This window comes from Clupea harengus, chromosome 5, assembly GCF_900700415.2.
Source record: "Clupea harengus chromosome 5, Ch_v2.0.2, whole genome shotgun sequence".
In the NCBI taxonomy this organism is placed as follows: Eukaryota; Metazoa; Chordata; class Actinopteri; order Clupeiformes; family Clupeidae; genus Clupea; species Clupea harengus.
This window is the reverse complement of record NC_045156.1, coordinates 4,518,168-4,539,939: the sequence shown is the minus strand read 5'-3', so window position 1 is coordinate 4,539,939 and position 21,772 is coordinate 4,518,168. Positions and strand designations below refer to the sequence as shown.

The 21,772-nt window shown below is 45.7% G+C and overlaps 1 protein-coding gene across 4 annotated transcripts in view; it reads left to right on the top strand.

The window, feature by feature from the left end:
- The window catches only part of sulf2a (sulfatase 2a), a 51,349-nt gene that overhangs the window by 15,784 nt on the left and 13,793 nt on the right, over positions 1 to 21,772 (top strand). Inside the window, exon 1 of one of the 4 annotated variants that reach the window (XM_031567389.2) lies at positions 18,848 to 18,985. The exons of the other annotated variants lie outside the window; for them this stretch is intronic. The gene's annotated coding sequence lies outside the window, so the exon portion shown is untranslated. Of the gene's footprint in view, positions 1 to 18,847; positions 18,986 to 21,772 lie in introns of those variants that run through there. 4 annotated transcript variants of the gene reach the window in all.

The window sequence follows — 21,772 nt, the reverse complement described above, 5'->3', positions numbered from 1 at the left end:
GTGAGCAATTGTGAGGCAGATGCTAACGTTATTGTTGCTAAACCTGATGGTGAGATTGCTGAGGTGAAAGAGGTCTTACGTCAGCAACAGTTACAGCTCGATGCTATTTTGAAACATTTGGGTGCCCCTGGGCCCAGTGACAGAGGGAGGGGTCCTGCTAGGCCATATAGGTTTCGACCTGATGGTAAGCCAATCTGCTCTCGTTGTAACCAAGATGGTCATATCGCCAGGTTTTGTTCAGTTGATTTAAACACTCACTCAGGTCCAGCCAATAGGGCAGGCCCCAGAACATTCAGTCGGAACCAAACCACAGGAATAGCATCTAGTGCTATGCAGCCGTCGGAAAACTAGCGCCTTCTGGTGTAGGGAGCCAGGCATCAGAAGGGGGTCTTTGGTGCTCAAACCGTATTTCACCTCAACATTCATCTCAGCTCATAGGGAGTTGCCCTATAGTGGAAGTTGGTATGGGGGATGTTGTAGTCCCCTGCTTATTAGACACCGGATCCATGGTCACTACTATCACTGAGACATTTTTTAAGCAGTATTTCCAGTCTCAGGGGGTAGAGCAGCTGCAGCAGTGCAAGTGGTTACAGCTAAAAGCAGCTAATGGCTTGGACATTCCTTATGTTGGTTATGTAGAGCTGGATGTTAATGTGTTGGGCAAGACCCTACCAAAGATGGGTGTTTTAGTAGTAAAAGATTCCCCAGATTCATTTTCTCAACAACAAAAATGTAAAGTGCCTGGCTTACTCGGGATGAACATCATCCGCAGTTGCTATCATGAATTGTTTGGTCACAATGGCTCTGGTTTTGATCCTCTTTTTGCACAAACTGTTAGCCCTAATTGGGAACAAGCACTGTCTGAATGCCATAGCATGGAAACATTGTCAGAGAGAGGGTGTATTGGCAGGGTCAAGGTCCAAGGTCCAGCTATGCGCATCCCTGCAGGATCTTTAAAATTCCTCACTACAGCTTGTCCTCAGGTATCTAGTGTCACCCTCCCCTCCGTATTTTTAGAGCCCTGGTTTGGGGAAGGTCAACTTCCCGCAGGCTTACTCATCTCAAAGGCTTTACTTACGGTTCACAATGGTCAGGTCACCCTACCTGTTGTAAATGTAAGTGTCCAGGATGTGTGGCTTCAACCCCATACTGTCTTAGGTGAGCTCCATGTAGTTCAGTTAAAGCAAGCAAAAAGTTCTATTACCATCCTGGAAGGTGGGGTTCAGGGCCAAATAGCTGTCGTTCAATCACAGAGGGCATCCACCATTTCCCCACTTGACCCTTCAGCTCTTTCCTGGCCTACCCTTACTTCTGATCAAGAGCAGGAGTGTAGGGCCCTGCTAGAAAGGTATCGGGGTGTGTTCAGTCAAGGGGATTGGGACATAGGCTGTACTCGCTTAGTGGAGCATGAAATACCTTTATTAGATGAAGTGCCTACTAGGCAGCATTACCGACGCCTAATCCCAACCCAGTACGAGCAGGCCAAAGCTCACATATATGAGCTATTAGAAAGGGATGTAGTTCGACCAAGCTGTAGCCCCTATTCTTCCCCCATCGTAATAGTGCAGAAGAAAGATGGTGACATACGGCTTTGCGTGGACTATCGGCAGCTGAACGCAAAGACCCGAAAAGACGCATATCCTTTGCCACGGATCGAAGAGTCCTTGGACGCCTTGACTGGTGCTCGCTGGTTCAGTACTCTAGACCTGGCCAGTGGGTATAACCAAGTTGCCATGGCGGAGAAAGACAAGCCAAAGACTGCTTTTTGCACACCCTTCGGGTTGTTTGAGTTCAACCGTATGCCCTTTGGACTTTGTAACGCTCCAAGTACTTTTCAGAGGTTGATGGAGCGCATATTTGGAGATCAGAGTATGCAAACCCTCTTGCTGTATCTGGATGATATCATTATTTTTTCCTCTTCCTTCCAAGAACATCTGCAAAGGTTAGAAGTTGTCCTGGCGCGCCTCCAGGAGCAAAGCCTTAAACTAAAATTGAAGAAGTGTCACTTCTTTCAGCAGGAAGTGAGGTATTTAGGCCATGTAATCTCAGCCATGGGAGTAGCAACAGACCCAGATAAAATCAAAGTGGTAGCTGAATGGAAGCGTCCTACTACTACTGCTGAACTGCGTTCCTTCTTAGGCTTTGCCTCGTATTACCGGCGCTTTGTGGAACGGTTTGCGCAGTACGCTGCCCCATTACACCAACTGGTGGCAGAGCTTGAAGGCAGTAGAAAGAAACCAAGAACTGGGGGCAGGAAGACACTGGAAGGGCATTGGAGTGGAGAATGCGAACAGAGTTTTGCAAAATTGCGAGAGCTTCTGGTCAGTGCTCCTGTTCTCGGGTATGCAGATTTCTCCAAGCCCTTTGTATTAGAAATTGATGCCAGCAATGCTGGCTTAGGGGCAGTCTTGTCCCAAGAGCAAGAAGGTCAGCGAAGACCCATCGCATATGCCAGCCGAGGCTTAAGGCCTACGGAGAGAAATATGACAAATTACAGCTCCAGAAAGTTGGAGTTCCTTGCCCTTAAGTGGGCAGTCACACACAAATTCAGAGAATATCTGCTCGGAGGGAAATTTACCGTCTATACAGACAACAATCCACTCAGTTACTTACGCACTGCAAAGTTGGGCGCGGTAGAGCAGCGTTGGGCATCAGATCTTGCCTTGTTTAACTTTGAAATTAAGTACCGCCCTGGACCCTCTAATCGAAATGCAGATGCACTCTCAAGGCAAAATGCCCAAGATTCCATCGACGCAGTAGTTGCCGGTATTTCTATACCACAAGAGGTCAGGCAAAGACACCTAGAGTCTAGGACTAGACTTATTGTGACTGCATCTACAGGTATGATTGAGGCCTTGCCTACCCGCCAAAAGGCAGATTTAAAAGCGTTACAGGCTTCAGACCCTGTCATTGGGCCTTTCCTGCACTACTGGAGGAGCGGCAGAATGCCCTCCAAAGAAGAACGGAGTAAGGCAGGTGTAGAGTTTCGGCATCTAGTAGGCCAATGGGCCAAGATAAGGGAAAAAGAGCAAGTCCTGTACCGCAGAATAATCCAACCCGGTGAGGGCAGGGAAGTGCTGCAGCTTGTATTGCCTCTCTGTTTGAGGGAAGAAGTGTTGAATAGCCTCCATGACAACCATGGCCACCAGGGGGCAGAACGAACAACGAGTTTGGTGCGTGAAAGATGTTATTGGCCCCGCATGTGGCATGACATTGAAAAGTATTGCCAAGAGTGCAGTCGCTGCGTAGTCTCCAAAGCTGTCCAACCCCGAGCTAGAACATTTATGGGCAACCTCTTTGCCTCGAGGCCCCTGGAAATCATTGCTATAGACTTTACATTACTGGAGAAAGCTAGCGATGGACGAGAGAATGTGCTGGTAGTGACAGACGTGTTTTCAAAATTCACCCAAGCATATCCCACGACTGATCAGAGAGCCAGTACTGTAGCCCGAATACTGACGGAGAGGTGGTTCTACACCTACGGGGTCCCCAAGCGGATCCATTCAGATCAGGGCAGGAACTTTGAGGGTGATCTTTTAAAACGTCTCTGCCAATTGTATGGCATTGAAAAGAGCCGCACCACTCCATACAGGCCAGAAGGAAACGGGCAATGCGAGCGGTTCAATCGCACGCTGCATGATTTGCTGAGAACTCTCCCCCCAGAGAAAAAGAAGAAGTGGCCCTTGTACCTACCCCAAGTGTTGTTTGCGTACAACACTACAGAGCACCAATCCACAGGCCACTCCCCCTATGAGCTTATGTTCGGCCAGAAGGCTCAGCTGCCTATCGATTTCCTCCTGGGGACAACAGAGGAAGACACCAACTCCAGTTCTGTGGGAGACTGGATTGGGGAACATCAGCACCGCCTGAACACAGTCTACAAACACGCCAGGGAGCGACTGGAGGCAGCAGCAGAGCGCCGTGGGCGCCAGAACCCACCCAACGTGACGACTATCCTGGAACCAGGTACACTTGTTTACAAGAGAAGCCATGTCCACGGACGTCATAAAATCCAAGACTTTTGGGATTCCACCGTCTACGAAGTACTGAGAAATATGGATGAGAATGGAGCAGTTTATCAGATCCGCCCAGTCAATGGACCCCAAGGGCAAGAGAAGAACATCCACCGATCAGAGTTAAGAGTACTCCCAACTGCGGTTGTTTGTGAACCCCCAGCACTAGTAGTTGCTTCCCCCCCAGCTGAGTTTGCACAAGGTTTGCCAACAGAGGGCGACAGCCAGGAGGAAGATCACCGTGAGTATGGAGGTATCTTCCAGTTGTTACCCCCATTTAACCAAGTCCCTCCTGTCATGCAGGCTCCTCAAAACTCCCGACCAGACGAGACTGCTCTAGAGGCCGAAGAGCCACAACCGGGACCGTCCAGTACAACTACAAATGCATGTGCAGGTGGCCGTCCTGTGATGAGAGGACAACCTCTGGCTGACCACGGATTAGCAACGGCCCAAGAGTCAGTTGGAACCTCTGGACTAACTTTACGCCGTACGTCTAGAAGTACAGCAGGCCAACATGCAAACCCTTTCAACCTCCCTCGCTCAGCAGCTGGGACGCAGGAACTCTCCGAGGACCAGTTGGGGGTTGCAGCCCAGCCAGTGTTCAATCAAGCCATCCGAGTAGGATTTAGACCTTGGCTTTAGGTTATGGTAAACACTAGCCCTGTCACCGGGACGGTGAACTTTGAAAGTGGGGATGAATGTAACCGGGTAGCTTTAGGACCCAGGAGTCCTAGGCAGCCCATGGCTGACGTGCCGTTTCCTTCAGACCCGCGATAGTTTAAATTGGCACGTAGTACTGGAGGCAATTGTTTGTTCTGCGGTTTACCTAACGCTTTAGGCATTGGCTCCGTGTGATCTCAGGTAGGCTGGTAACCCTCATTATATTTGTAGTAGTTTGCATGTTTTTATGGTGTGATGGCTTGATGTAGCTTAATGTGTATTTCCCACGTAGCGACAGCCTCCTTAGCTTGACACGACGGTGGACAAGCGTGGAGTAGCGGGGTTAGAAACTCAACAGCCCTCGGTATGTTTTGTTAAGTCATTCAGAACATTGTGCACTGATGCTGTGTGGTTTGTGTAGTTAATGAGGATATTTCCTGCTGCAGGTGGTGTCCGGCGACTGCCACTGTTTTTCCCCTATTAGTTTTCCATTGTTTGATTTCTTTCTGTTTTGTTTGTTTAAGGGGCTGTTTTGTGTGCTTATTTGGGGGTTTATATGCATTTAGAGCCTTGATTAGGCTAGGCTTACTAACCTGGCGACGCATTTTTACACTTTGCACTGAGTGTTTGTCCTACAATGCCTAATGTTTGCAGTGATACTTAGATGTGATATGCAGATAAGAGTTGGTGTGGTTATATATTTGTATTCCTAAATCACGTGTGTTGTAGCGTTCCCCAGGTTGGGAGTTCACCAAACCAAGTGCCATTCTAAGCTAAAGGACCAGGTATATTAGGCCCACAATCACGCCCCTGTTGTTAGTGTTTGCTATTTTAATAGGATGTACATCCATCTGATTTTACTACTGTGCATTTAATAAACATTGTATTTATATTTGTTATACCACGGCCTCTGCCTAAGTTCTTTTGATTGGACAGGAACTGTGCAGGGAACCTAGTCCTAATTATAGTATGCTCAACTGAGGGTCTCTCACCCCATCTGTGAGAGTGGCGTAGTCGGAAACAACTAGCATGAGACCTGGTCCTAACATTCTCTGAGACCATTTAATGCTAAGTGCACCACCCCGCCACACATAGGCCGGTTGAATCACATGATCTGTTCAACTGAGGATGTAGGCGATTTTACCAGCATCATGAAGAGATGATTAAGGGGAAAAAGTCATTTTCGTCAAAAAATTACTTTGGCAATTATTTTAGAAAGGTGACGATATGTAATATATTTACTGTACTAAATCATAAAATGAACATGATATGTCATCAGAGATTAAGGAAACATGTTAAACTGAAATACTGGCTTCTCCGACAACAATGCTGCAGCCAGAATATTCTCCTTTTAAACTTTCCATTCCAGAGCAAATGTCTGTTTGTTTTGGCGCGTGTGATTCCGCCCACTGCCCATTTCGCCAGTACCATTTCGACACCTGGGGTTAAGAAGACGAACACAGCGTGCGACCCCCATGGAAGTAACCAAACCAATTGATCCAACAGAGATAATGTTTAATTCTACCCGACCAAAAAAAAGCCTCCGCATCCTTCTAAAAAGCTGCATGAAAAGAGATGTAGTACCATTCGGGTAAATATTAGAGATGCATTTGAAAGATGGAGACAGCTAAGAGCCCATATTTAAGACAGATGCCGAGTTGGTTCATTTTCTACTGAACAGGTAAGCATTGAGATTCAGCTAAGGTTAGCTATCCTTAACTAATTTATCACGGTTACTAGTGGGTATGGGCATTTTAAGTAATTGGTGGCCAAGCAGCGAAGCTGCGAAGCCACCTAAGGGTTTCTATGTATTATTATTATTATTATTATGCATCTTCTGTCATGGGAGTCTATGGCAGCCCCTAGAACCGCATGGTTAAAAGTTGTGAAATTTGGCACACACTTTGGGACCAGTCCCCTCATCAATTTCACCAAGTTTCATGTATCCCATTCGAATCCTCTAGCGCCACCAATGGGTCAAAGTTGAAGATGTGTTTACACACGTTACTTTTGAACCATATGCCGCATTTTCCTAAATGAGGTATCGTTAGATTCCCTGGATCAAGACAAGTTCAACGCACTATATGGCATCATAAACAGTTATATAGATTCTCCGCTATTTTGAATGTTAAGGAAAGGCGTTTTTTTGCTTCTCCTACAATTCTTTTCGAATCTTCTTCAGAATTGCCACACATGCTCTTCAGACCAAGCCTCGCAAAATGTATCATATAGTTTTTTGATTTTCGCAACCGTTTGTTAGTTACAGTCAATCAAATTGATGTGGCCGAATTGATGTGACCGCCATTTTGAATGAATGAATATAACGTTTTTGGTGAATATCAAATATTCACCAAATTTTGCTAAGATTATCTTCAGACCACAACCTGACCTTGACATGTCAAAATAGGACTGAATTACAGCTGTTTAAACTGTTTAAACTTGGTCCAAATCTGACAACCATTGCCACAGGAAAAACTGCTTCTATTTTAAGACAGTAACTGAACTCTGTGATTTCCATCAACTAGAATGGCTCACTAGGTTAGTGAATTGGTGGTTGGTGTCCTGTCGTTGGCATCGTCATAGGTTTGACTCCAGCCTCTTCTGAGTATATCGAAAGCTTCTTCATCTGACCTGCTTGGCCACCCCATCGCTGCTTGCAGCTATATTTTCAACTGCTATCTGTCAGACTGGGCCACGGCTGTGACAGCATGACAGAAATATAGCCTACAACAGAAACTGCAAGTTTGACTCTAAATTGACTCAGTTTACAAACGCGATCACTCTGTGAATGAAGGAACACTGACATCTAAATACAGTAATGTTACTCATGCCCATCCCTAGCTACTAGCTACTTATCTCTCTTATCGAATAGAAACCATACCAGATTTTGAAGAGTTTATTCAATTTTGTGACAATCAATGGACGTGGTCAAATTTCGCCATAATTAGACACTCTCTTCTGTCTCTATTGTTCTTCTTCTGGCTCTTCCTCTCTGTACGCTGCCTCTTGGACCAGGACCATATCTGCCAAGTCTCGTTTTTTCAACATTCCTCATGTTTCATGTACGTGGCACTGAATCTCATAGATTTTCACTCCAAATAGCATAGAATAATAATTACAAGTCCATTAGACTGCCGTGCAGTGCCAGTGATAGACTGCCATGTTAGCACTGCGGCTTACTATGTCTGTGTACCAGGTTGAGGCTACTAGTCAACAAAGTTTCAATATTCAGCATCACTGAACAACTTCTTATCTCTTATCCTCTGCGTCATGTAGCACAAGGATCTGCACTTCTCTTCTCCTCCTCCTTCTCCTCCTCCTCCTCCTCTCTAGCTCATCCTCTCCACCCTCTTGCCTCTCGAATCAGCAGCAACTGACTAGCCCTCACCCACAACTGCTACTCCGAAATAGATGTGAAATGATTTATATGTTATCTGTTAAATTGAGCAATGTGTTATCATTTCAGGGGCCTGGAGGAAAGTAACTCCAGCTCCAGTAGTGGTGCCTATTTCCGGAGCAGTGGGCTTGTTGTCGGGATAACAGGCTATCGTACATAGCCAGCCATGCATCTAGCTAACACCAACAGAGTATAAAAGATCCATATGATCTGGTTTATAATTAGCAAACAATAGTAGATCTACTTATAGTGTAGGACTTGTCGTGGCTTGCCATTGTCAAAGTTTTATGTTGAGCTCGTTTTGTACTTGTTTGTGTAGGTTCAGTGTCCTCGTCCTGGAAACCCGCATGAGTCTGGGGATGGGGGAGACAACGTCTCCAATATTTGGAATTTTAAACGCTTGGTGCCCCATCTACATACAGCTCCTTTAACCATGAATTTCAATAGATAGTTTGTTTATAATCTGAGCATCTGTAGATAGTCTATAGGGGACCATACAAATAAAGTGAGATCAATTATTGCCTAAAATAGTTGATAGCCAGTCCAGCAGAAAAACTATGTCTGTTAAATACTTACTGTGAACATGGCACTGAAAAAGAAAAGGAAAGGAGAGAGCAGGAATCAGCACAGATTCAATATTATAGCCAAACACAAACAACACAAATAACAGATTGTGTTTTTTAATGAATGATTTGTTGATCGATAAACATGTGTAAGTTCCAATTTGGCATATCAAATTGGGGTCACTCGACAGCAAATTCCCGGGCTGCTTTTTGCTGCCAGTCTGTCCCTGAATCACAGGTGCACAGAGCTCCAGAGGACGCCGGCAGCAGTGGCTCTGTCCTCACCTCATTTGTAAATGAAATTAGGAGCGCCCAGCTTTCAGCAAACATGACCCCGAGAGGAGCCTTTGCCAACAGGAGAGGACAGCGGGCTTAATAACTGTTCGTTCTTTCGGATCAAGCCAATTTGGCTGGAACAGTGTCCCTGAGAAAGGGGTTGTTCGATTTTAGAACTGCACATTATGTGACCTTGTCGGGCTTAAGTAAGGTTATTCCACCCTGTGTCCTTACCCATCTGTCTCAAATTCATCTACTACCCCGTCCCCACCCCTTCGAAATCCCTGCCTGTTTTTTTCACATTCCTTCCATTCTCCTTAGGTCCTTCCATTCTCCTCTCCCCCTGCCTCATCTCTCTTTTGCTGTCTCCCTTTGTATCACTCTCTCTTTCTGCTTTTTCTCTTCTATGCCTTCGCCCCTGTTGTCTCTTCTTTTGCCCTCTCTCTCTCTCTGATTCATAATCCTGCCCCGTTAATGAGGTAGAGCTCAGAGGACTGATGGATCAAAGCCCTGTGCCCCTCTCCACCCCTCTCTGCCTGGCTGGAGTTTTGACAGGGGCTAACGTGAGCTTTATTGTCTGTGATCGCAGCTGACCCAGCCATCGATTGTTGGATTGTGGCTGTCCTTGCGGCCGGGGAGGAGAGCCGAGTGGAGACGGCACTTATAAGGCTCATTAATGATTCTCACACATTTGGATGTGCCAGTTGATCCAGTCCCAGGTTCTGCCCTGCAGCCCTACGATGCGCTTAACTGCTGTGTGGAATAGAGGTTACAAGTACAGATTTCATTTCAAATTTATTTCAAGACACATTTTGGTTTTTATTTCACTGAACATCATAAATACATAATCCGGTAAATCTGGTGTACAGAAATTCTACTGATTTATTTAAACAATTTGAAGCAACATTCAGTAGCACAGTGGCGTTTGAATACGGTTGCAGACTCAAAATGATAACAGCTTTTTTAACCAGCGGCTTGTCTCATCATCTGGCAATCAGAATTTATCCTCCAGTTCAGATTGATTTGGCACCCATCTTGAGTTTTAAAACGTGCAATGACATGTAATCATGCACATTTTATGCATCTCCATCTGTAGGACTGAATCCAAAATGAAATTGTTTTCTGCACTCGTTTGTGGAGTTCAATTGTGGAGACTATAATTAACTTTTTGAATGGAGTGATTCCATGTGCAAAATGACTGGAATACTGTCATTTCCTCTGATCCTTTATATTGACCACATTTATCCAGTTTTAGATTGCTACACGTGGAGTAGAATGTCAACGTGCGTATAAGCATTAGGAAGCGAGCAGCAGGAACCACAGTTTAATCTTAAAATAGAATCATCAGCACTTTTACCAATACAATGAGTTTGGAGTGTGGGCACTGCTTAGGACCTTGACTTTACCCTTGAACTTAATTTTGAGGAAACTGCATTGTCATGAAAAACTGCAATTAACTGGAGGCTTGTGTGTCTGTGTGTGTACATGTGTACATGTGTGTGGGCTTGTGTGTGTGTGTGTGTGTGTGTGTGCCTCGACACATCTGCCTGCATGTGCGAAGTCTCCGGTATAGATTACACATTAGGCCTGGGCCCTATAGGGGGGAGCCAATGGCAGCCGTGATCCAGAGGAGCCTCAGTGCTGCATTATTAATCCAATGCTTCATTAAAAGCCTGCTGGGCCATCAGCAACTCTATACAATATCAATAGGGCAGCGGCAGCTCCAGGAGGGAACAGCAGTCAGTCTTCTGCCATCTTGACATTTTGCTAATTCAGGGATTTCCCGCAAGTGCATTTGCAGGTTGCAATTTTCTCTTATTACCACAATATTACCGCAAAAAAAAAAATGCAGTCATGGGATTTCTGCATTATTTGCAATTGCTTTTTATTATCAAAATCGCAATTTAACAGCAGCTGGTGAGAATTCCTGCGGCAAATTCTGTCACTTCACAAACCCTTGCAAGATCCTTGTGGGACTGAGTAGCGTGTGTTTGTGTGTGCGTGTGTGTGTGTGTGTGTGTGTGTGTGTCTGTGTCTGTGTGTGTGTGTACGTGTGTGTGTCTGTGTGTGTGTGTGTGTGTGTCTGTGTCTGTGTGTGTGTGTGTGTGTGTGTGTGTGTGTGTGTGTGTGTGTGTGTGTGTGTGTGTGTGTGTGTGTGTGTGTGTGTGTGTGTGTGTGTGTGTGAGGCAGTGATGGCAGCCAGGCTGCCACTAACAGCACAGGCAATTAGCCAGCGGTCTCTAAAGCTGAACCATGTCACTGATAGGGGTTAAGGGCAGTTCAGAGCTTTGTACTTCAGAAGTAGAAAAAAAAGCTGTTGTGAACTGACGGTTTGTGAAGGCTGGGTCATGTAAATGGACTCTCTGGACAAGGTGAGAGTTATGGATTAACTTTCGAGGAAGGCAGAGCTGCAATTCTATGTTCTCATTTACAAACATTGTGGGTTGATATCTTTATGAAACAACAACAACAAATGAATCTCGAAACATCTCTCACGGGTAATCATTTGGAGATCCACTTATGCCCATATTCAGGGTGTCGAGGTATTCAATTGCTTGGGGTAAATCAAAGACTATGTTTCAAAATGTCAACACACAACATTGTTATGTCCAGAGTCATATGAGATGTCCATTTTTCTACCCCTAAAAGCATTGCAATAGTGAAGGATATCCTAATTTCTATTCCATTCTGGTAGGCTCTATGAATTCCATGTCCTGCTTGCTGGGTAATGTAGTCTGTTAATAGGCAGTGGGTGGATGTCTAAATCCTCCCTGCTCCTCTCTGGGTTATTGTGTTCATATCTCACCCTGTAATCCCGCTGCTTTCTGGTTTTGACAAGGATGGGTGTTAAATATATAGGTCTTTCTCAGCCGGGTAATCTATTGACAGTGGGTGTTTTAAATGTCTTCAGATTAAAGAACTACAGTGAAAGAAAGATGGACGGCAGGTCATTAGTATATGGGATATCTGAACGAAGTGCAGTGATTCCTGAGGGTGTGCTGAGATAAGAGAATTTTTGGGACACACACATGCACACACACATGCACATGCACACACACATGCACACTCACACGCTCACACACACTCACACGCACGCGCACACACACACACACACACACACACACACACACACACACACACAAACACACACACACAGATGCCCTATGCGATACCCCTGCTGGTTCCTGCTATGTATCGCTCTGTGTGTAGCCCACAGCTCAATACCTATAATCCCACCAGCAGCCCTGTACTACAAATCCTCCCCTGAGGCACAACATGCCGGACTTCCTCAGGGCACAGCACTCTCAGCTGCAGTCCCACTGGGGCGCCTGATCCCCATCCAAACCACTGTTTAAAGACTATAGGCATGTCTATTGTTCTGTGTGTGTGTGCGTGTGTGCACGCGTGTGTGTACGCGTGTGTGCGTGTGTGTGTGCGTGTATGGGTGTTCTCTGTGTTGTTTGCTGCATTAGCACATTGATTTATTTGGGTGACCCCCGCCATAATGCACCCACTGCAGTGGCTGTTTACCGCAAGGAGAAACCAATATTGTTTGTAATCATCATTAAGTCAAGGCCATTAGCGGCCCGTGCTCCCACCAGTTGTTTAGCCGCGGTGAGGGCAGAGGCATAGCCTGTAATTAAAAACAGATAAATGATGGTATAAATGGAGCTACCCACGGTGGCGGATGCTGGCATTAGCCGCAGTGGGGATCCCAACGGGGCTCAGCTCCAGACACAAGAGGGATGATTTTAATAAACAAAGGTACTTGGGGACAGGTTTAGACACCAGAACCATCATTTTTGCTGTAGATTATGAGATGCAATGTCTCTTTACGGTCAGATGCAACCATTAAGATACCATAATCCACTTATTGCACTTAATTTCGTCAGGAAACCATGATCATCCTTTATAGAATGGTTGGGGTTTTTGTCAAAGAGCAGTTCAACAGCTATTCTCCTTGACTTTTACTGTAATATGATTGATGAATGACGGGCCTTTTGATGTGGCCAAGAGTTGGCTATGCTTTTTCAGAGATGGCATTTGACATGTCTTTTGTGCACAACCCAGACTGTCAATCATTCTGACAAGAGCCACACCTCATTCCTGTTTTCGATGTTCATGCCCTGTAGTCTGGGAGACCGGAATCTCACCTATACCTCAGGGCGTTTGATGCCACAGTGTTATCACCCTTCACAGAGTAACCCAGCGGATGAGTAGGTGTCCTTCCAGGGAGGCCTCATTAGAAAGCACTGAAAGGAGGGCAGAGGAGAGGAGAGAGGAAGGAGAGTGGAGAGATCACGGAGAGAAAGGACGGGGATTAGCTTGGATTTCCCTCTCCAGCAGAAGGAAGCCATTCAGATCTGCACAGATAACCATTTAGCAGGGACAATTAGGGTTTTCTCTTCCCTTCGTCCTTTCCTAAAGAGCCAGGGCCACTTTGAAGCCCTGTGAGGGGACAATCACAGCTCTGTTTGTGGGCTCTGCTCTGCACCCGTCTCCCCCTCTGTGGATTTGGGGGAGCCCCCAGCACAGGGCGGGTGAAGGGCTGGCTGGGTGCGGGTGGTGGTGGTGTGGGGTGATGGTAGTGGAGGATGAACAGTTGTAGGCTCCAGACCACCGCGCTTGCCAATTCGTGTCAGCCAGTTGCCGAGGACACCAAGGCGAGAACAGAGGCAGAACTCTGGGTTTGAATGGGATTTCAGGAGACCCTGTGGGGGTTGGCGTGTGTGACATGGGCTCTGTTAAGATTTTGTTCCATTTGTGTGTGTGTCTGTGTGTCTTAGTGTCTGTGTGTGTGTGTGTGTGTGTGTGTGTGTGTGTGTGTAGGTTCCCTTTGAAAGCCTTAATTCAAAGCAGTTTTGAAGTCTTAATTGAAAAAAGCAAGAGAGCAATGAAAATGTGGCACATGAAAGGGAGTTTGTTTTGTCCGACATGAAAAGTTGATGCGCTGTGCAGGGTCACGAGGTGCGACAGTTGGGTGCTGCTTGGAAAACAAGCCGGTGGCTTGCCTCAGGTTGTCAACAACCTCACACTGCGAAATCCATTTGTGTCAAATGAGTTATTAATTTCGAACTAAAAACAACTCAATTCAACACAAGCTAATCACTTAAGAAAAAAAAACATGTGAAGTGACCATGGAGTGAAGTTTGTCTCCATCTAACATCAACTGTCAGTGTCATCTGAATATTTGTGTCTGATACAGGCCCTCTCCGACTCCATCATCCCATGATTTAATCAAATCATGATTTCACCTTGCACTCTTTGTCAGAGAGGTTAACGGTGAGGATTAAAAGCTTTTTGGTGTACCCAAATCCATCACTTTGTTTTTTTGTTTTATTATGTGTTCATCAGCAACCTACACTGAAGAATATCAGCTCTTTTGATCATCTCTACAATTACAGAGACAATAATTTGAAGATAAAATGGTGAATTTGCTACCTCTCAATAAAAATACCTCCCCCCCTTCTCTCTCTCTGTTTTGGTGGTGTGTATGTGTAAATATCTGAGCTCAAGCACATTCCAAACCATGAGATCCTTTGTGAAACGAAATGCATCACAGCTTAGTCTACCAGCTGTGAATTGCATGACAGACACTTACGTACGTATATGTTTAATCTTCTCCCAAAATCTCTGTTGCCCTGATAACTGATTGTAAAAGTGTCCTTGACAACAGTTCTGCGGATGAGAGAAGAAAACAAAGCCTCACAACCTACAATGAAAAAGCGAAGGTGAGATGTTGGCTGCAAAAGAAATGTCAGCATCTTCCAGTTTCTTTGACTGGGGTTGGGTTTGAAGTTTGAATCAGGTTCTTATCCCAGCAGACACAGTAAAAGTTATTAGTTCCCATTCAATTTTTTTTTTACATCATCAGCATATTGGAAAATAGTTTGTCTCTGCATGAAATGCCAATCAATTTAATAAGTAAAGTAATCTATATAATATTTTCACATACAAATACAATTATGAGATCTGTATATCAGTACACTCAATAATATATTCAAGATGGCACCCACTTCTTTAAGAGTGCTGTAGGGAAATGAGAGAAATAAGGAAGCCCCTGTGAGTATCTGCACATGTTGTTCCAGCTTCAGCAAGCACCTTTTCCTGCCGGCTGCAGCAGGAGACTATGCTCCCGTTTGTTATCTAGAATTATAAATTCGATATTTCACCCCCTCCAGAGAATAATGCGTTTCTGTCTCTGCCGACACCGCCATTATGAGCAGGCTTGATTCAATTGTTATAAGTGCCAGGGCGCATACGTTCCAGCTCGTAATGTCAGAGGCGGTGAGGACGAGAGGTTGACCGAACTGGACGCCGCTCTCCGGGGCCACAAAGGACGCAAATGTACAGTGTTGAGCACACAGGGCATCTACATCAGCCCACTACCCCCACCCCCACCCGCCCATCCACCCCTTCTCCACATCAAACTGGCTTCCCAAATGAAAGGCTCCGCTCCCTGAAAGCAGCTTGTCATGGCACCATTTGCATCTGAATGCACAACTTTTGTTGGTAAATTCAAGGGCCCTTTAGTGAGTTTGCATACTCTGTCCCAAGCCACAATGCCAGGGGGGCGGGTGGGGTGGGGGGGTTTTCCTCGTAGCCTTGCCAAGCACCGTTAGGAGTGAAGGAACAGGGCCGCGGCTGCCGATGGGAACAATGAGGTGGAATGAAGTCGACAAATCACCGGCCTGTGTGAATCTGAAGTAGCTCGCTCACTCGCTCCCAACACCCTTCCCTTCTTTCTTTATCCTTTCTCTGGAATGGTGAAACACGCCAAATTCTTCCTCGGCCCGCATTCTCTGTCTATTGCTTTCTGTCTCTCTGCCTCTCCTACCCTTTTTCCCTCTTTCTCTCATGCATTCTTTCATAAACTCTTTCTCTCTCTCTCTTTCTTTTCTCCTTTACCTCGGTGAACTCATCTCTTGCCTGTGGGTGACAGTGACTCCGTGAGTGCACCCAGACATGTTGTTTCATCGCATCATCAGGGTTGGCTGTGCTTCAGCTCATGGGCTTATACATATTTCATAGGCGTTATGACTCGGCATCCTGATTAAACAGTAAGGACGGCATGGACCAGGTCCTTCTCTTGAATATGTAATAAGTGTCTCCATTTGCCCAGACATCCATATTCTCAGTTCCATCTCCCCACTGATGTTACCTATCAGTCCAGGCTCTCTCTGTGACGATGCTTAGATTTTCTAGGAGTAAATCGACACTCTGCTTCTGTGTTTTAGTTAGGAATAAACCAGAAACAAGGTCTTAATGCTAGATGATTAGCACTTAATTCTCAGTGTGCTATAGCAATTGTCTGTTAACGGTCTTTAGCAGGTGACTGAGAAGATAATAGTTTCCTACTTCTTTGTCTGATGTGATTCTCAGCGCACGGTGCTCCATCCTCTCCTCTTTAGGCTGTTCCTGCTTCCTGTGTCTGATCGGGGCAGACCTGTGCCTTTGCGTGACACATCTCTTTCCATGCGGCATCCATAATTCATTCTTATTCATAAAATATAGGCAGCCATAAAGATTTCATTCTATCATTTGTTCTGCTGTGGCCTTGTCCCCCCTGCAAAGGGAGTTCACTTCTTGTTATGCGTTGGGTCTGTGATATACATCTCTCACTGGGAGTCTGGTGACTCGAGCGTGCACACACGCACACCCACCTCGGCGAAAACACGCACACCACACGGCAGCACACTCGATCTGGCCTTGAATGTGCACCGGTGGTGGAGTATAAAGCTGACAAAAAGCAGCCATCTCAGGATTTGTTTCCCTCGCTTGGAAGGGAGCATCATGAATCCTCATCTGTCTACAGTGAGGTGCTGAGTTGAGGACTCAGCCTTGAGTAATTGGAAAACAGGTCACTTTTTGATATTGATGTATGGATGTACTTGAAGCTTCTGTCACTTATCCTTTGATGCTGTGATATGCAGGTGACTCTTTTCTTTTATATTTGATTTACCTGTGACTTTGATACTCTGATACTGATTGGTGAACACTGGTGACTTTTCCCTTAGTATGTCTCTCCCGTCAGTGTCTTGGCCACTGATAGTCACAATAAGAAAAGAAATCAAGGCTGTAGGCTTTCATGTTCAGGTTGTACAAGGTCCTAACAGGTTCTTCTTCTCCCCAGTTGATTGTGAGCATCAGCAGTGCAAAATCACACAGCTCAACATTAAGGAAAAGCAGACAGAACTGATTCAGACATACAGTATCATGACATTTCCTTTTACAGATCTATGTTTAAAAAAAAAAGCCAGAAAATGACGTAGAGTTGCAGCACAGATGCAGATGTGCATAAGGAATCACAGAACTGATTCAGACATGTAACATGTCCTCATTTAAGCCGCAGGAAATAAGACGTCAGATCTTGGTGACAGCAAATAACTTACCACACGTAGACGTGGACATCTACAAAAATGGCAAAAAATAACATGGCACCCTGTGGAGGCACATTTCCACTAAAGACACCTTAAGAAAATAGCATGAGTTCCAGTCTTCATTGTTATTGGGGAACCACAGGGATTATTTTCAACATAACCGGAAGGAGTGAATTATATTTAGCTCAAAACACTCTTTGGACAGTATTGCCGTGCTGTTATAAGAAGCTTTCATTCATTAAAGAATCCTATAGCAAGGATTACATTTCCTCTGCAATCATGCTGGCAAGTCTTGCATTCCTCTGTGGTCTTTCATCTCACATAAGGGCCATCTCTTCTTCTCGATGCAGAACTGCATATGTGTGTGTGTGTGTGTGTGTGTGTGTGTGTGTGTGTCTAGAGTTTGACATTGAGCGAAGTGATTCTGGTAAAATCTACAGATGATCAATAGGCTTGTCTCTCAATCCATTAATGCGCAGCTCAGCTTTACATATAGAAGGATTAGCGGGTTAACGAAAATGTCCTTGCTCCACAGGTCAGTGCTTCTCATTCTGCGGGCTCGTTCCCCAGCCCTACTATGTTCAGTGAAATGGCTTTGTGAAGGGAGGGCTTAAGATGAGTGGCGTGAATGTATAGGACTGTTTAAATTTCCCCTCTGGCTTGTTTTGTGGGTTTGCTTTCACCCTGTGCCAGGGCTAAGGGACAGCACGGGGGGTGGGGGTGGGGGGGGGGGGGTGATTTGGGGTAGTGGTGTGTGTGTGCGGGGGGGGGGGGGGGGGGGGGAGGTGGGTATGCGCTTCAAGCAGCCGGGAGAATTTAAAGCAGCACAACACAACCCCAAGGTCAGATCTCATCCATTCCACAGGGGGAAAACAATGCCCATGGAGAGGGAGAGAGCCACAGGAATAAAAATGGAGTGAGTGCAGCTGCCTGTGTGTGTGTGTGTGTGTGTGTGTGTGTGTGTGTGTGTGTGTGTGTGAGAGAGAGTGTGTGTGTGTATGTGAGTGTGTGAGTGTGTGTGTGTGGTGTGAGAGAGAGAGTGTGTGTGTGTGGTGTGAGAGAGAGTGTGTGTGTGTGTTGTGAGAGAGAGTGTGTGTGTGTGTTGTGAGAGAGAGTGTGTGTGTGTGGTGTGAGAGAGAGTGTGTGTGTGTGTGTGTGTGTGGTGTGTGGTGTGAGGGACCGGGAAAGGGAACGAGAGATGAAACAGGGACAGAGTGTCGCAGAAGCATGTAGTTGAGAGAGAGAGGGAAGGAAGAGCAACAGAAGGAAGAGAAGAGGAGGGTGAGAGACAGCAAGAGTGGAGAGAGGTAAGGAGAAAGTGAGGCGAGAGGCAAGCCAAGTGAGAGTCAGCGGGAAAGAGAAGTGGGAGACTGGCAATAAGAGAGAGAGACAGAGAGAAGTGAGAGACTTGCAGGGAGAGAGCAACACAGAGAGAAGCAAGGGACTGGTAGCAAGAGAGAAGCGACTGTGTTTGTGTGTGTGTGTGTGTGTGTGTGTGTGAGAGAGAGAGAAAGAGAGAGAGCGAGGGAGGGAGGGAGGGAGGGAGAGGAGCGAGACCCAGGCAGTGAGTGGCCGTCTCACACATGGCCAGTGGCTGTGATTATTTGTGAGGTGAGCTCACTGACCCGTCTCACGCCCTGAGGGATGCTCACAACCAGCCACAGCTGAAGACAGCCACAACACCACAGCTATGAGGTAGGAGCCTAACGAGCCACATAGCCAAAACACACGGAATTTCACTTACTTGCGAGGACATTCAATACCAGCAGCTTCAGCTCTGATCCATAGTTGAATGCAAATAGTTTTATTGAGAAAGTTTTCAAATTTTTCTAATACTACTAATGGAACAAAGTAGCCTCAAGATTTGTAATGTTTAAATTTTAATTAGTAGAAGAGATTACAATTTGACATTTACAAATAAAGGTTGGTGTTTAATTATCGTAGTTTCTTTGTGTTTATTTGCACAACATAATTAATGCAGACATCAGCTTTTCACTTTGATGTTTATGTTTAACACTAGTAATGTTTCTCTGATCAACTCGAGGCAGATTTGGGGGTAGACGTTGCAGTTCAGTAGCTGAGGGGTGAAAGAGGTGAAAGCCCATTTAGCGGACACAAAACCTCCCCATGGGTGTGTGTGTGTGCGTTTGTGCGTGTGGTGTGTTTGTCTGCTGAGAGATGGTGTTGTTTCTCCATGGCCGAAGAGAGCCTGCTGGGGAGAGCGAGCTCCCTGGGGCTGAACACTCGGCACACAGCTTGTGTGTGCTCCACAGAGCGCCCCGGCCGCCAGGGCTCTTTTGTGTTAATTGTTGATTTTGTGCTTAAAGGGGCTTTGTGCGACGGTTTGAACTGTGATCGTAACAAAAATGTCAAGACATTGTGTAGTTTGCCTTTTGTTTCTAACCCCATGGCTGGTTCAGTCTCTCTCTATTTGTCACTAATCAGTGTTTGATTGGCATGTGTGACACATGGGCCACTAATGCGCTTAGCGGAGACGGTTTGGGGCCTTAAACTCTTCCTTAATGTCAACTTTGACAGTATAATTAAAATGAAAAATGAGCCTTTACTGCCACTCAATAAAAAAGCAGGGATATAAAACTGAATGCCATCATAGTGTCGTGTATCTGATACAACATGCTTCATTTTCAGGTTTTTATTGCTATTGTAACTCAGTGTTACAATGACACGTAGATGTAGCCAATTATGAAGTCGACTGTATGAGCTTATCATTTTATCTAAAGTTAAATGCCAACATCAGCAGTCAAGCAGGGGTACGTTTGCACTGTTAGCATTTTTGTGCTCTGCATCGACTGAAATCATCCAAATTATATCTTGACTACAGGGGTGAAAAATGTATTTCGCTACACTAGGTCTTTTGTTTAGAAGGCTGCAGTTTTTAGGAAAAGGTCGGAGGATGGAAGATGACTGAAGATAAATATGAATTAGTTCAGATTAGATTACAATGTCTGGCTGTCAAGGGCAAGATGCCGCTGCTTCTCGAACGGCATGTTCCCTAGAAGCTTAATTTTGTTTGTTTACACTGTATGATATAATCATTCTGTAATTTTAATTAACTGTGGGCAGCCTCAAATGGCCATTAATTTCCAATCAAATTTGTGGACGTGATAATAAATCATTGTGGATGGTTTTCTTTCTAACCATCAAGGATCACACCTGGTAAGACGCTCATCAGTCTTGTCAAGACTACAATGACTTACAGAAATTAGACATCATGTGGGCAGCTAGTGTTTTGTTGACATTATCGCCCTCTGTTAATAACTTTACCTTTACAAAGGCCGTAAAGGAAACGTAAGGAAAGTATGCATGTGTAAAGTGCATCACTGGTTTGAATCATCTGAGGTCTGATTTATTTACAATTTTTTTTCATACAGGGTTCACTATCTTGTAGACTCTATAGTTTTAGGCTTGTTGGTTATCCCCATGCCCTACCTGAGCGATTCAAGCAGTGTGTGTGTGTGTTTGTGTGTGTGTGTGTGTGTGTGTGTGTGTGTGTGTGTGTGTGTGTGTGTGCACTGTGGAGCACTCTCACTTCTAGCCTTTAATTAGCGGCTGATTGAGAGCTTCTCCTGTAACCTGCACACACAGCTCTCCTCCAGCGGATGCTGTGTGCTCTCAACACTCCTCTCCACTCCTCCTCTCTCAACACTCCTCTCCTCCTCTCTCATCCCTCCTTTCTCCCTGCTTCATCTCTTTTTCCTCCCACTACTCTTCATCTTCCTTTACTCCAGTTTACCCCGGTGTCTGCCCTAATCTGCCCCTCTCTCTATTTCTGTTCTAAACCCTTCCTCTCTACCCCTCCCCACTACTCCTCTCCTAGCTTCTACTTTCTCTGTTTTTTCACCGCTCTCTTCTCTTTTTTGCCCGTCTGTCCTCCCATCTCTTCTCATCCCCTTGTTCTTCTCTTGTCTTTTGCCCTCAACCCATTAGCATCTGTGCTTAATGCCCCCACCCCTCCACTGGCCCCTAACCGCCCTGCCACCCTGGTCTCTCGTGCCCAGGCTCTGAGGGGACCGCCTTGGCCCCCTTCCCAGCCCCATTAGCCTCCAGACTGGCTGCCATGTGTCCATCTGCAGCCGCCCGCTCACACGGGGGATGACACCGCACTCACGCATTATTAATTATTCATTAACGAGCACAGCCTAAACGAGACCATTAATGCCGAGGGATCTCATTTAGTCTGCTGTCTCTTGGTGTGTGTGTGTGTGTGTGTGTGTGTGTGTGTGTGTGTGTGTGTGTCAGTGTGTGTGTGTCAGTGAAGAGACCCAAAGAGCAATCTGACAGAATCGCTGTTACACTTGTCATGTGTATGGGGAATACAGTCTTTTGTGTGTTAGTGTGTGTTTGTGTGTTTGTAAAATAGAGAGAGAGAAAGAGAGAGAGATATGAGAGTGTGTGTGTCTTTGTGGGAATCCATTTGTGTTTGTGTGTCTCACAGCAGGTGTACAAAGCAGTATCAGTAAA